The 13,236-nt window shown below is 44.7% G+C and overlaps 1 pseudogene; it reads right to left on the reverse strand.

Moving 5' to 3' along the window:
* Window positions 1-13,236, reverse strand: part of LOC139159963 (zinc finger protein 420-like) — a 92,696-nt pseudogene that overhangs the window by 16,659 nt on the left and 62,801 nt on the right.

The following is a 13,236-nucleotide window of genomic DNA, read 5'->3' on the forward strand; positions in this document are numbered from 1 at the left end:
AGATGACAATGCAGGAAAAATTAGATTTACCTACAATGAATGAAAAAAGGATGGAGGGAAATTGTGTTTAAGAAGCAATTTTAAAAGAACGGCCTTAACTTCTCATTCTGTCTCTGTTCTTTCCAGCCCATTTTTCTATGTATCAAGTCCAACCTGTAGTGACTCACCGAGACAGCCAGCAGCAGATGCAACACAACTTTATTAACAGAAACTCAGGTAAACTTACACAACTTGACAGGATATTTATACCCGGAACCCAACCAATGGGGATGTTATGCTATTCCCGCCAAATAGCTCCCCCTGCTGTTGCTAGGGACATAACACAACCTGACTAATTTTGTCAGTTTTCCATTATGAAAAAATTGACATAATTAGGAAACCATATTTTTAACTGTTTGATGCAAAACCATCACTGAACAATATTTGAATAAATATTTTCAAGAAAGCTGAAAGCTTGAAGTATTGCCTCCCACAAATCTTTCAAAAAGTTTCATGTATTTTTAATTTTTAGTTAGAACGAAATTGAATTTAATAATGAATAACCATACCAGTGATATTTAATTAAACTTAATTAACATGTAGACTTTTCCCTAAAACTTGTCATGTAATAGAAATCCAAATAGTACTTGAAAAAGGGGTTTTGAAACATGCTTTCATGGGCTTCCCCTCATTATGGCTTATTTTGTGAGAAGAATGAAGTTTTCCATACGCAATACAATCACGTTCATGGGGTTGGTGCAATTCAGGAGTGTCAAACTCAATTTCATTGAGGGCGGCAGCATCAGCATAATGATTCCACTCAAAGGGCCAGTCTCATGTAAGACTATCTATGTATCTATCTATGTATCTATGTATGTATGTATGTATGTATGTATGTATCTATCTATCTATCTATCTATCTATCTATCTATCTATCTATCTATCATCTATGTCTCTATCTATCATCTATGTATGTATGTATGTATGTATGTATGTATGTATGTATGTATCTATCTATCTATCTATCTATCTATCTATCTAATTATCATCTATCTATGTATCTATCTATCATCTATCTGTCTGTCTGTCTGTCTGTCTGTCTGTCTATCTATCTAACATCTATCTATCTATCAATCATGTATCTATGTATCTATCTATCTATGTATCTATCTATCTATCTATCTATCTATCATCTATCTATGTCTCTATCTATCTATCATCTATGTATCTATCTATCTATCTATCTATCTATCTATCTATCATCTATCTATGTCTCTATCTATCTATCATCTATGTATCTATGTATCTATGTATCTATGTATCTATCTATCTATCTATCTATCTATCTATCTATGTAATTATCATCTATCTATGTATCTATCTATCATCTGTCTGTCTGTCTATCTATCTATCTAACATCTATCTATCAATCAATCAATCATGTATCTATGTATCTATCTATGTATCTATCTATGTATCTATGTATCTATCATTTTTATCTATCTATCTATCTATATATCTATATATATATCTATCTATCTATCATTTATCCATCCATTCGATTTTTTATGCCACCCTTCTCCTTAAACTCAGGGCAGCTTACAACATGTTAGCAATAGCACTTTTTAAAAAACAGCCAGCATATTGCCCCCACAATCCGGGTCCTTTTACCCACCTTTTACCCACCTCCATTAACAGATAATCCCAAGACTAATGTGATGATTTTCTTCCAACTCTAGGAAAGAGATCTAGTGAACAAAATTGGCATCTTCTGCAGAATTCAGATCTCATTGTTTTTAAAAAAAATATTTTGAAAACATGACAAATATCAACACACAACATATATTCCCTTTTTAAGCAGTTTCGTAATGGTAGTATTCTATTATTTACATTCTTTCCCACCTAATCTTCTTTACATATGTTTATCCTTATTATCCTGTTATCCTTTATTTCTACCATGTTTCCCAGAAATTAAGCGCTTGGCCTTATTGTCATGCACTCAAAAGCCCAATTTATTTTATTTTTTAAATTTTATTTATTCGATTTTTATGCCGCCCTTCTCCTTAGACTCAGGGCGGCTTACATGTTAGCAATAGCACTTTTTAACAGAGCCCGTGTATTGCCCCCACAATCCGGATCCTCATTTTACCCACCTCGGAAGGATGGAAGGCTGAGCCAACCTTGAGCTGGTGATGAGATTTGAACAGCTGACCTACAGATCTATCTTTAGTGGCCTGCAGTACTGCGCTATACCTGCTGCGCCACCTCGGCTTATATATGAAAACTCAGAGGCTGGGTGGCTGTGGCTAGGTGGCATGGGCGGTTTGATACCACGCATTGGGTGTGGCTGACTTGGGGCAACTGAGACAGGATGAAATAAGTTTCACAGGCTAACTCAAGGATGAGGTATATTTGGTCTTTTTCCTCAATCCCAGGCATAATTGGCAGCTTGAAACCTCAGATGTTGATAAGTCACCAAGCTTGGATTGGCATGTGCGTGCGTGCACAGAACCAGTATTGGGCCCCTTACTAGCTGTTCTGTCGGGCTCTCTGGTAGACTCCTCCCAAAAATTCACAGGTACAAATTTTCGACACACACACGTTTGAAAATTCAAAACAATGTTCTTTATAATGAAAATTCACTTAAACTAAGCCCTCTTTTGGTATAGCAAAGAGAACTTGTCTCCAAACAAACTAGTAATTTGTACAAGTCCCTTATCAGTTCTGTGATACTTAGCTTGCAGCTGTGAGGCAATTCACAGTCCTTCTTCTTTCACAAAGTGACACACACTTTGCTCTGGTTTAGTTTCAAAGCGGGGAAAAATCAGCACACAAAAAGTCAAAGTCAGTAAAGCAGTCACGAAACACAAGGATCAGATAATCCTCCACAATGGCCAAACCCACAGGCTGCTCTTTATAGCAGCCTCACTAATTACCACAGCCCCACCCAACCACAGGTGGCCTCATTTTCTTTGATAATAATCTCTCAGTTGTTGTTGCCTATGCATCGCTCTCCGCATGCATGGCTGTATCATTAACTCTTGTTCTGAATCCAAGGAGGAGCTAGATAATTGACCTCCTTCTGAGCTGTCTGCCACACTCTCCTCCTCCCTGTCACTCATGTCTTCTTGGTCAGAGGAGCCTTCATCATCAGATTCCACCGGGGGCAAAACAGGCCTGCAGCATGTGGATGTCTCCCCCACATCCACAGTCCTTGGGGCAGGAGCTGGGCCAGAGCTAACCACAACACTGGCATGGGTGGGCATGCACGTCCTGGTGAGATTTTACTTCTGCACATGCGCAGGAATCAAAATCTATTGAGAGGACAGTTAGATTTCGGCTTCTTTTGCTTCCACGCATATGTGGAAGCAAAAAATCACCGAAATCTCTCACACGTGTTTTCTCATGAGATTTTGCTTCCTGCGCAGGCACAGAGGCAAAGTCTCACTGGGACGCCCTGCCCACCTATCGATCACTCAAAGTTGTGCACACATTCCACCAGTAGCGGTGGTGAGTAGGAACCCCTTCCTGCACAAAGATGTTCTTCTCCCAATCTCAGACATAGTTGGTGTTTATTTCCCTGTTCGGTACCACCTCCCAGCAAAGCAACAGGCAAAGAGATAACACTGCATTGGTTGCCGATCAGTTTCCGGTCACAATTCAAAGTGTTGCTTATGACCTATAAAGCCCTTCATGGCATCAGACCAGGATATCTCCGAGACCGCCTTCTGCCGCACGAATCCCAGCGACCGGTTAGGTCCAACAGAGTTGGCCTTCTCCAGGTCCCGTCGACTAAACCAGCGTTTCCCAACCGGTGTGCCGCAGCACACTAGTGTGCCGCGAGACACAGCAAGGTGTGCCGCGAAGCCTAGGGAAGCTCCAGCTGGGCGGGGCGCTGCCGGCGCCGGACCGCCGGTGCCTCAGACCTGGAGCTCCCACTCGCAGCTGTCCCCCGGCTACTGCCCGATGCAGCTGTTTCCGGCGCTCTCCTGCTGGGCCCCAAAGAAGGAAGGTGGGAAAAAGGAGAGCTTCATTATTCGCGCCTCCTTTTTCCCACCTTCCTTCTTTGGGGCCCAGCAGGAAACAGCGGCATCTGGCAGTAGCCGGGGGACAGCTGCGAGCACCGTTCCCCATAAGCTGCCCCCTCTCCTCCTCCTCCGCCGCCGCCTCCTGTCTTGGGGCATGATCTGCCCCCTCTCCTCCGTCACCGCTTCCTGCCTTGGGGTGCGATTCGCCCCCTCTCCTCCGCCGCCGCCTTCTGCCTTGGGGCGCAATTCGCCCCCTCTCCTCCGCCGCCGCCTTCTGCCTTGGGGCGCGATTCGCCCCCTCTCCTCTGCCGCCGCCGCCGCCTCCTGTCTTGAGGCATGATCTGCCCCCTCTCCTCCGCCGCCGCTTCCAGCCTTGGGGCACGATTCGCCCCCTCTCCTCCTCCGCCGCCTTCTGCCTTGGGGCGTGATTCGCCCCCTCTCCTCCTCCGCCGCCTCCTGTTTTGGGGCCCCCTCTCCTCCACCGCCGCTTCCTGCCTTGGGGCGAGCAATCCGGGAGTCTGGGACTGTGTGGCTTTGCGCCATGAAGAGAAAACGGCCGACTTTTCCCTGCTGCCCGAGCCGTTTTCTCTTCATGGCGCAAAGCCACACAGTCCTGGACTCCTGGACCGCTCGCTTCTCCGGTCAGCAAAGCCATCTGTCCAGGAAAGCACCGCGCATTGAAAAAGTGCGATGCTTTTCCGGCAGCCGGCTGGAGAAGCGAGCGATCCGGGAGTCCGGGACTGTGGCTTTGCACCATGAAGAGAAAACGGCAGCAGGGAAAAGTCAGCCGGGCTAACGGGAGGCGGCACATGGCTGGGCGCTGGGGACGTCTGGGAGGGCGAGGGGGCTGATCGCTGCTGCCTCTTAGCTGCAGAGCCGGCTGGCGGAGGCGAAGACAACAGCCGCCGGCTCTCTCCCTCCACTCTCTCCGGCTCTCTCACTTTCTTTTTCTCTCTGTTGCCGGCGTGGTGAACGAGAAAGAGAGAGAGAGAAAAAGGAGGGGAGAGAGAATGAGAGAGAAAGAAAGCAAGAGAGAGAGAGAAAGAGGGGGGAAGGAGGGAGAGGGAAAGACATAGAGGGAGGGAAGGAGGGAGGGAGAGAGAAAGAGAGCAAAAAAAGAGAGGAAGAAAGAAAGAGGGATGGAGAGAGAGAAAGAAGGGAAGGAAGGGAGAGAAAGAGGGAGGGAGAAATAGAGTGAAATGGAGGAAGAGATTTTTTTTTGTCCCAACTTTTCTTTAGCCCCCCCCGCCCCCCCCCTCAGTGTTCCCCAGAATTTTGAAAATATGAATAATGTGCCGCGGCTCAAAAAAGGTTGGGAAACACTGGACTAAACAATGTCTGGCGGGACCCAGGGGAAGAGCCTTCTCTGTGGTGGCCCCGACCCTCTGGAACCAGTTCCCCCTGGAGATTAGAATTGGCCCCACCCTCCTTGCCTTTCGTAAACTCCTTAAAACCCACTTCTGTTGTCAGGCATGGGGGAATTGAGACATCTCCCCCGGGCCTATACAGTTTATGCATGGTTATGTTTGTGTGCATGTTTTTGCTTTTAATAAGGGGCTTTTTAGTGACTTTTAAATTATTAGATTTGTTGTATATTGTTTTGTTGTTGTGAGCTGCCCCGAATCTATGGAGAGGGGCGGCATACTAATCTAATGCCTTTTGTAAACTCCTTAAAACCCACCTCTGTCGTCAGGCATGGGGGAACTAAAACATCTCCCCCTGGCCCATGTTGTTTTGCCGTTTGATTGATTGACTGTGCGCCTGTTTTTTATATATATTGGGATTGTTTTATGAATTTTTTAACTTAAAATTGTAATTAGATTGGTGGGCATTGGATTTGTTACTATGTACTGTTTTTATTATTGTTGTGAGCCGCCCCGAGTTTGCGGAGAGGGGCGGCATATAAATCCAATAAATCTAATCTAATCTAATCAATAATAATAATAATAATAATAATAATAATAATAATAATAATAACTGTTGAATGTGGAAGGGTGGAGGAGAAAGTTTGCAGTTTCCTTGTGGTTGCTGCTGCTGCTGCGCTTGCTCTTCTTGGGCATGTTGCTCATAGTGGGTGTGAGAGAACAAAGTGTGCCAGAACCATGCGAGAGTTTTTTAAGCAAAGCATTAAACCACCATTGGAGAGGGCAGGAGGAGGGGGGAAAGGGGATGGCGAAGCTAGAAGGGTTGCTAGTGACCGAGTGCTAGGGCAAGAGTTCACTCAGATCCTCCTACCCTTTCATTAGAAAAACACCTTTCAGCTGTGGCGAGGGGGGCGTTTGCCCAGGTTCGCCTGGTGCACCAGTTGCGGCCCTATTTGGACCGGGAGTCACTACTCACAGTCACTCATGCCCTCATCACCTGGAGGCTCGACTACTGTAACGCTCTCTACATGGGGCGACCTTTGAAGAGTGTTCGGAAACTTCAGATCGTGCAGAATGCAGCTGCGAGAGCAGTCATGGGCTTTCCCAAATATGCCCATGTTACTCCAACACTCCGCAGTCTGCATTGGCTGCCGATCAGTTTCCGGTCACAATTCAAAGTGTTGGTTATGACCTATAAAGCCCTTCATGGCACCGGACCTGAATACAAATCTATACAAATCTAAATAATAAATAAATAAAATCTCCGAGATCGCCTTCTGCCGCACGAATCCCAGCGACCGGTTAGGTCCCACAGAGTTGGCCTTCTCCGGGTCCCGTCGACTAAACAATGTCGGTTGGCGGGACCCAGGGGAAGAGCCTTCTCTGTGGCGGCCCCGACCCTCTGGAACCAACTCCCCCCAGAGATTAGAATAGCCCCCACCCTCCTTGCCTTTCGTAAGCTCCTCAAAACCCACCTATGCCGTCAGGCATGGGGGAACTAAGATAATCTTTTCCCCTAGGCTTCTACAATTTATGCATGGCATGTTTGTATGTATGATTGGTTTTATAACATGGGTTTTTAGCTGTTTTAGTATTGGATTTTTACATTCTGTTTTTGTCACTGTTGTTAGCCGCCCCGAGTCCACGGAGAGGGGCGGCATACAAATCCAATAAATAATAATAATAATAATTCCAATCTCCTCCCTCCCTCTTCCTCCCTCCATGCCCAGCAAGAGACAAGGGTTGAGGAAGAGGGTGGCAGAGCTTTCAGGCGCCACAGCTATCTCATGTAGGGGCGCCTAGGGGCACAGGACCAGCTGCAAGGCCAGGATGGGGAGTGGGTCACAATGACATACAACAGCAGCACAGAGCCCACCACTAAGGCCTCTAACACCTCCACGGTCCACTCGGAACTCCAGGCATTGCACGCTCGCCAACTCCTGTGCGTACACCCAGATGTAGTGTCCAGCTGGGCTGGGCTGAGGCGGCAGAGGAAATCCCTCTGCTGTCTCTAGGGCAGTGTTCCCCAACCTTGGCAACTTGAAGATATCTGGACTGCAACTCCCAGAATTCCCCAGCCAGCAAATGCTGGCTGGGGAATTCTGGGAGTTGAAGTCCAGATATCTTCAAGTTGCCAAGGTTGGGAAGCACTGCTTTGGGTGAGCCTATGAGCCACATCTAACATCATCATGGGCAGGTTGTGATCTACAGGACTTGTGTTTGACATGTCCGATCTATTATAAAACACCAACATAAAAAGAACTCACTGTTTCTGTGTATGTTTGCAGCAAGAAAAATCCCTTGTGTGTCCAATCACACTTGGCCAATAAAAAATTCTATTTTATTCTCTGTTTCTCTTTTGTATCTATATATATAAAAGCAAAAACCACTCGCACATTAATCATGAAATCTCCAGAACTGTAAAGTCTACAAAGCCTTCTACCATCGGCGCTACTGGGTCTTAGAAGCAGGAGCGACCCATAACTGAACTACAAATGATTCGTTTAACAAATATGGCATGGAAAGTCTTAAAACAGGGCTAAATGCACTTAATAAAAAGGATTTAGGGGTAGTCATTTCTGACAGTCTCAAAATGGGTGAACAGTGCAGTCAGGCGGTAGGGAAAGCAAGTAGGATGCTTGGCTGCATAGCTAGAGGTATAACAAGCAGGAAGAGGGAGATTATGATCCCGCTATATAGAATGCTGGTGAGACCACATTTGGAATACTGTGTTCAGTTCTGGAGACCTCACCTACAAAAAGATATTGACAAAATTGAACGGGTCCAAAGACGGGCTACAAGAATGGTGGAAGGTCTGAAGCATAAAACGTATCAGGAAAGACTTAATGAACTCAATCTGTATAGTCTGGAGGACAGAAGGGAAAGGGGGGACATGATTGAAACATTTAAATATGTTAAAGGGTTAAATAAGGTCCAGGAGGGAAGTGTTTTTAATAGGAAAGTGAACACAAGAACAAGGGGACACAATCTGAAGTTAGTTGGGGGAAAGATCAAAAGCAACATGATAAAATATTATTTTACTGAAAGAGTAGTAGATCCTTGGAACAAACTTCCAGCAGACGTTGTAGATAAATCCACAGTAACTGAATTTAAACATGCCTGGGATAAACATATATCCATCCTAAGATAAAATACAGGAAATAGTATAAGGGCAGACTAGATGGACCCTGAGGTCTTTTTCTGCTGTCAGTCTTCTATGTTTCTATGTTTCTAATAACTACTTCCTTTAGCAACAGAATTTTTTGGATAAATTGCAGTCATACATCAAGGACTATCTGGATTTCTCTTGGAGGTCGCTCCACAGTTCCTTTATCCCATGCGTGGATGCTTCTCTGGTACCATGCATTTATATGGTTTTTTTCTCCCATATGGACCCATTTATGGGAGATGAGATCACAACTCCTTCTAAAGCCACCTCCACATTCCACACATTGATATGGCTTTTCTCCTGTGTGGATCCTCTTGTGGTAATTAAGATCACTACTACGGGTAAAGCTCTTTCCACACTCCGTGCATTTATACGGTCTTTCCCCTGTGTGGATCCTCTCGTGGGTTTTAAGACTACTGCTATACGTAAAGGTCTTTCCACACTCCAAGCACTCATAAGGCAATTCTCCTCTGTGATTCCTTTTGTGGGTTTTAAAAGAATGATGATAACAGAAGGTCTTCCCACACTCCATGCATTGATAGGGTCTCTCTCCTGTGTGGATCCTCTTGTGGGCATTAAGGTTGCCACTCTTCCTAAAACCCTTTCCACACTCCATGCATCGATACGGCTTCTCTCCCGTGTGGATCAAATTGTGGGATTTCAGGCTACTGCTACAAGTAAAGGTCTTCCCACACTCCATGCATTTATAAGGTCTTTGTCCTGTGTGGATCCTTTCGTGTCTTCTAAGAGAATAATGATAAGAGAAGGTCTTTCCACACTGTCTGCAGATATTCGATAATTCTTCCGAATCTGCCTTTTTATGAGAAAAGAGATGATCCGGTTTATTGAACTGTCTTCCACATTCCATGGATTTATATGGTCTTTCTCCCGTATCAGTCACTGTAGGGTTAGGAAGCCAACTCACCCGAGGAAGACCCCACCCGTTTTGAGATGGCTTTGTTTCATCGCTCTTCGGTTGCATCCGATCTACAAATTTCCTTTCCCCTCCTTTCGAATAGATCGCTTGGTCTTCCTCCTTGCAATTCTTATTCTTTTGCCTATTAAAACCTTGAAAAAGAAAAAAATGAAAACTGTGTATCAGTGGAGGGTTTCTATTGGTTCGGACTGGTTCGCTAGAACTGTTAGGAGAAAATTCGACGCTGGCTGGCCACGCCCCCAAACCAGTCCCCTGATTGCCACTTTCTTCGTTGCCCTGTTTTCGACCCCACCCGCTTGCCACCCACCTCACTCACTTACTCACCACCGCCTAACAGTGTTCCCTCTAATTTTTTTTGGGGGGGGGCGGAAAAGTATAGTGTATGAGCGGCAGTCCCTTCATGTCTGGGTGGCACAGAAATAATAAATAAATAAATAAACAAACAAACAAATAAACAAACAAACAAATAAAAAACCCACCCTGTTTTGCCTCAGAGAATTTCAAAATAAAATACTGTACTGTGTGTCTATAACAGTGAGCTCATAATAGGGCAACTCTATCAATATCAAAATGCCACTTAAATAGTTGAGCTAGTTTCAAACTAGATTTTGATTTTCTTTCTCTCTTCCTTACTCCCATTCTTTTTCTTTCTCTTTTCCTCCCTCTCTTTTTTCTATCTGTTTCTCTCTCTTCCTCTCTTCCTCTTTCTCTCCTTCCCTCTCACTCTTTCCCTCTCGGCTTCTGGGCAGGTTTGGAAAACTCTGAGTTGATGATGATTTTTAAGTGAGCGATTGCTCACTGCTCAGCTTAGAGGGAACTATGCCGCCTAAGCTTCCCAGTTCCCATGTGGTGCCTGCCCTGCACCCTAGCTGAGCTACCTCCTCCTGCAGTCGCGCTAGCCCCACTGCCCACCCCATCCCTGGAGCTTGCTGCAGCTCCCCACCATCCCACCAAAGTTTGCACGGCTGGCTAAGATGCCAAGGCCCAATGCAGCTCCATTCCAGACCGCGCTATCTTGAATCAGCCTGCAGCATGACAAAATTGACAAAAGTGAACGGGATCTGAATACTTTCTGAATCCATTCCTTTATTTTTTTTCGCCCACGTTTCTACAACACTCCGTGGCCTGCATTGGCTGCCGATCAGTTTCCGGTCACAATTCAAAGTGTTGGTAATGACCTTTAAAGCCCTACATGGCATTGGACCAGAGTACCTCTGGAACCGCCTGCTACCGCACGAATCCCAGCGACCGATAAGGTCCCACAGAGTCGGCCTTCTCCGGGTCGCGTCGACTAAACAATGTCGTTTGGCGGGCCCCAGAGGAAGAGCCTTCTCTGTGGTGGCCCCAGCCCTCTGGAATCAACTCCCCCCGGAGATTAGAACTGCCCCCACCCTCCTTGTCTTTTGTAAACTACTTAAGACCCACCTTTACCGCCAGGCATGGGGGAGTTGAGACATCTTTCCCCCAGGCTTTTTATATTTTATGTTTGGTATGTATGTGTTGTTTGTTTTTTTAAATCTGATAGGGTTTTATATGCCACAGTTAACCACTATACCTAATTGAAGTCTTCAATGAAAAACACTGCAGCAGGCTTTCTTGTAAAAATATATTTTACTTTTCCTCTTATCAAACTGCTTCTCTAAATAAACCTTTACATTTAACCACTATAATAAACTATCCACAATACTTTGATATAACTCTTATTCCGTCCACCGCTACAACCACTAAGCACTAACTATTAAACTAAAAACCACCCAGCATAAACCACTATATAACAAACCTCTCTCTACTATAACAAACCACTATAACAAACCCTCTGTAACAAACCACACCCATGCAAGGGTGTTACCCCTATTACATAGGTTACAGCCAATCAGGTTGCAGCACAATTAGCAAACCCATGATGACCTGATGATTATGGCTTACAACAGCTTTTCCTATGATTACAAACCATTTACTTGCATTGTAATATTAAACTTATTTCTAACAAGCATGAGTCCACAAAATAATAATTCAAGGCTAAGTAAGCATTCTTGTAAATATCAGCAAGCTTATGGTGGTTGGCAAAATGCCCAGAAGCACTTTGCAGGAACCATTTGACTAAACTGATTTTATGGAAGAAGGAAGTTTATTCAAAGAACAATTTGAAATTTGCATAATCTTCCTTATTACATAAAATAACGTGTTTTTTAAAAAATGCTTTCTGTTCATAAAATACAAAATACAGTGATACCTCGTCTTACAAACGCCACATCATACAAACTTTTTGAGATACAAACTCGGGGTTTAAGACTTTTTTGCCTCTTCTTACAAACTATTTTCACCTTACAAACCCACCGCCGCTGCTGGGATGCCCCGCCTCCAGACTTCCGTTGCCAGCGAAGCACCCGTTTTTGCGCTGCTGGGATTTCCCTGAGGCTCCCCTCCATGGGAAACCTCATCTCCGGACTTCCGTGTTTTTGTGATGCTGCAGGGGAATCCCAGCAGGGGAATCCAGCATCGCAAAAACGGGCGCTTTGCTGGCAACGGAAATCTGTAGGTGGGGTTTCCCAGCAAGGGGAGCCTCAGTGAAATCGCAGCATCGCAAAAACACAGTGGTCTGGAGATGCTGTGATTTCACTGATGCTCCCTTCGCTGGGAAACCCCACCTCCAGACTTCCGTTGCCAGCGAAGCACCCGTTTTTGTGATGCTGGATTCCCCTGCTTCGGCTGGCAAAAAAAATTTGGGCTTGCACGCATTAATCGCTTTTCCATTGATTCCTATGGGAAACATTGTTTCATCTTACAAACTTTTCACCTTAAGAACCTCATCCCGGAACCAATTAAGTTTGTAAGACAAGGTAGCACTGTACTCATTTCAACAACTGCAGAATCAGGCTACAGTATAACAAAATACTACAAAGTGAAAGAGGTCTGAAGGCACTGTAAATAAATTATTCCCCCCCTCCCCCCGAAATAATATTCAGGACCCTTCTCTACATTGCTGAGCACAGAAAGGAATCCTTACCCAGAGAAAAGAGATTCCTGGAATTCTCCAGCATGACTTCTCCATGGAGGGCTTTTTGGTCAGCGTCCAGTTGAGACCACTCCTCCTTGGAGAAATACACCGCTACTTCCTTAAAAGACACAACATCCTGAACAAGGACACAAGTTTCCTTATTAACAGATAATTCCAAAAATAATTTTCTTCCATCAATTCTAGGACAGAGATCACGTGAACAAACGGGGCATCTTCTGCAGAATTCATAGAAACACAGAAACATAGAAGACTGACGGCAGAAAAAGACCTCATGGTCCATCTAGTCTGCCCTTATACTATTTCCTGTATTTTATCTTAGGATGGATATATGTTTATCCCAAGCATGTTTAAATTCAGTTACTGTGGATTTACCAACCACGTCTGCTGGAAGTTTGTTCCAAGGATCTACTATTCTTTCAGTAAAATAATATTTTCTCACGTTGCTTTTGATCTTTTCCCCAACTAACTTCAGATTGTGTCCCCTTGTTCTTGTGTTCACTTTCCTATTAAAAACACTTCCCTCTTGAACCTTATTTAACCCTTTAACATATTTAAATGTTTCGATCATGTTCCCCCTTTTCCTTCTGTCCTCCAGACTATACAGATTGAGTTCATTAAGTCTTTCCTGATACATTTTATGCTTAAGGCCTTCCACCATTCTTGTAGCCCATCTTTGGACCTGTTCAATTTTGTCAATATCTTTTTGTAAGTGAGGTCTTCAGAACTGAACACAGTATTCC

This window comes from Erythrolamprus reginae, chromosome 2, assembly GCF_031021105.1.
Source record: "Erythrolamprus reginae isolate rEryReg1 chromosome 2, rEryReg1.hap1, whole genome shotgun sequence".
In the NCBI taxonomy this organism is placed as follows: domain Eukaryota; kingdom Metazoa; phylum Chordata; class Lepidosauria; order Squamata; family Dipsadidae; genus Erythrolamprus; species Erythrolamprus reginae.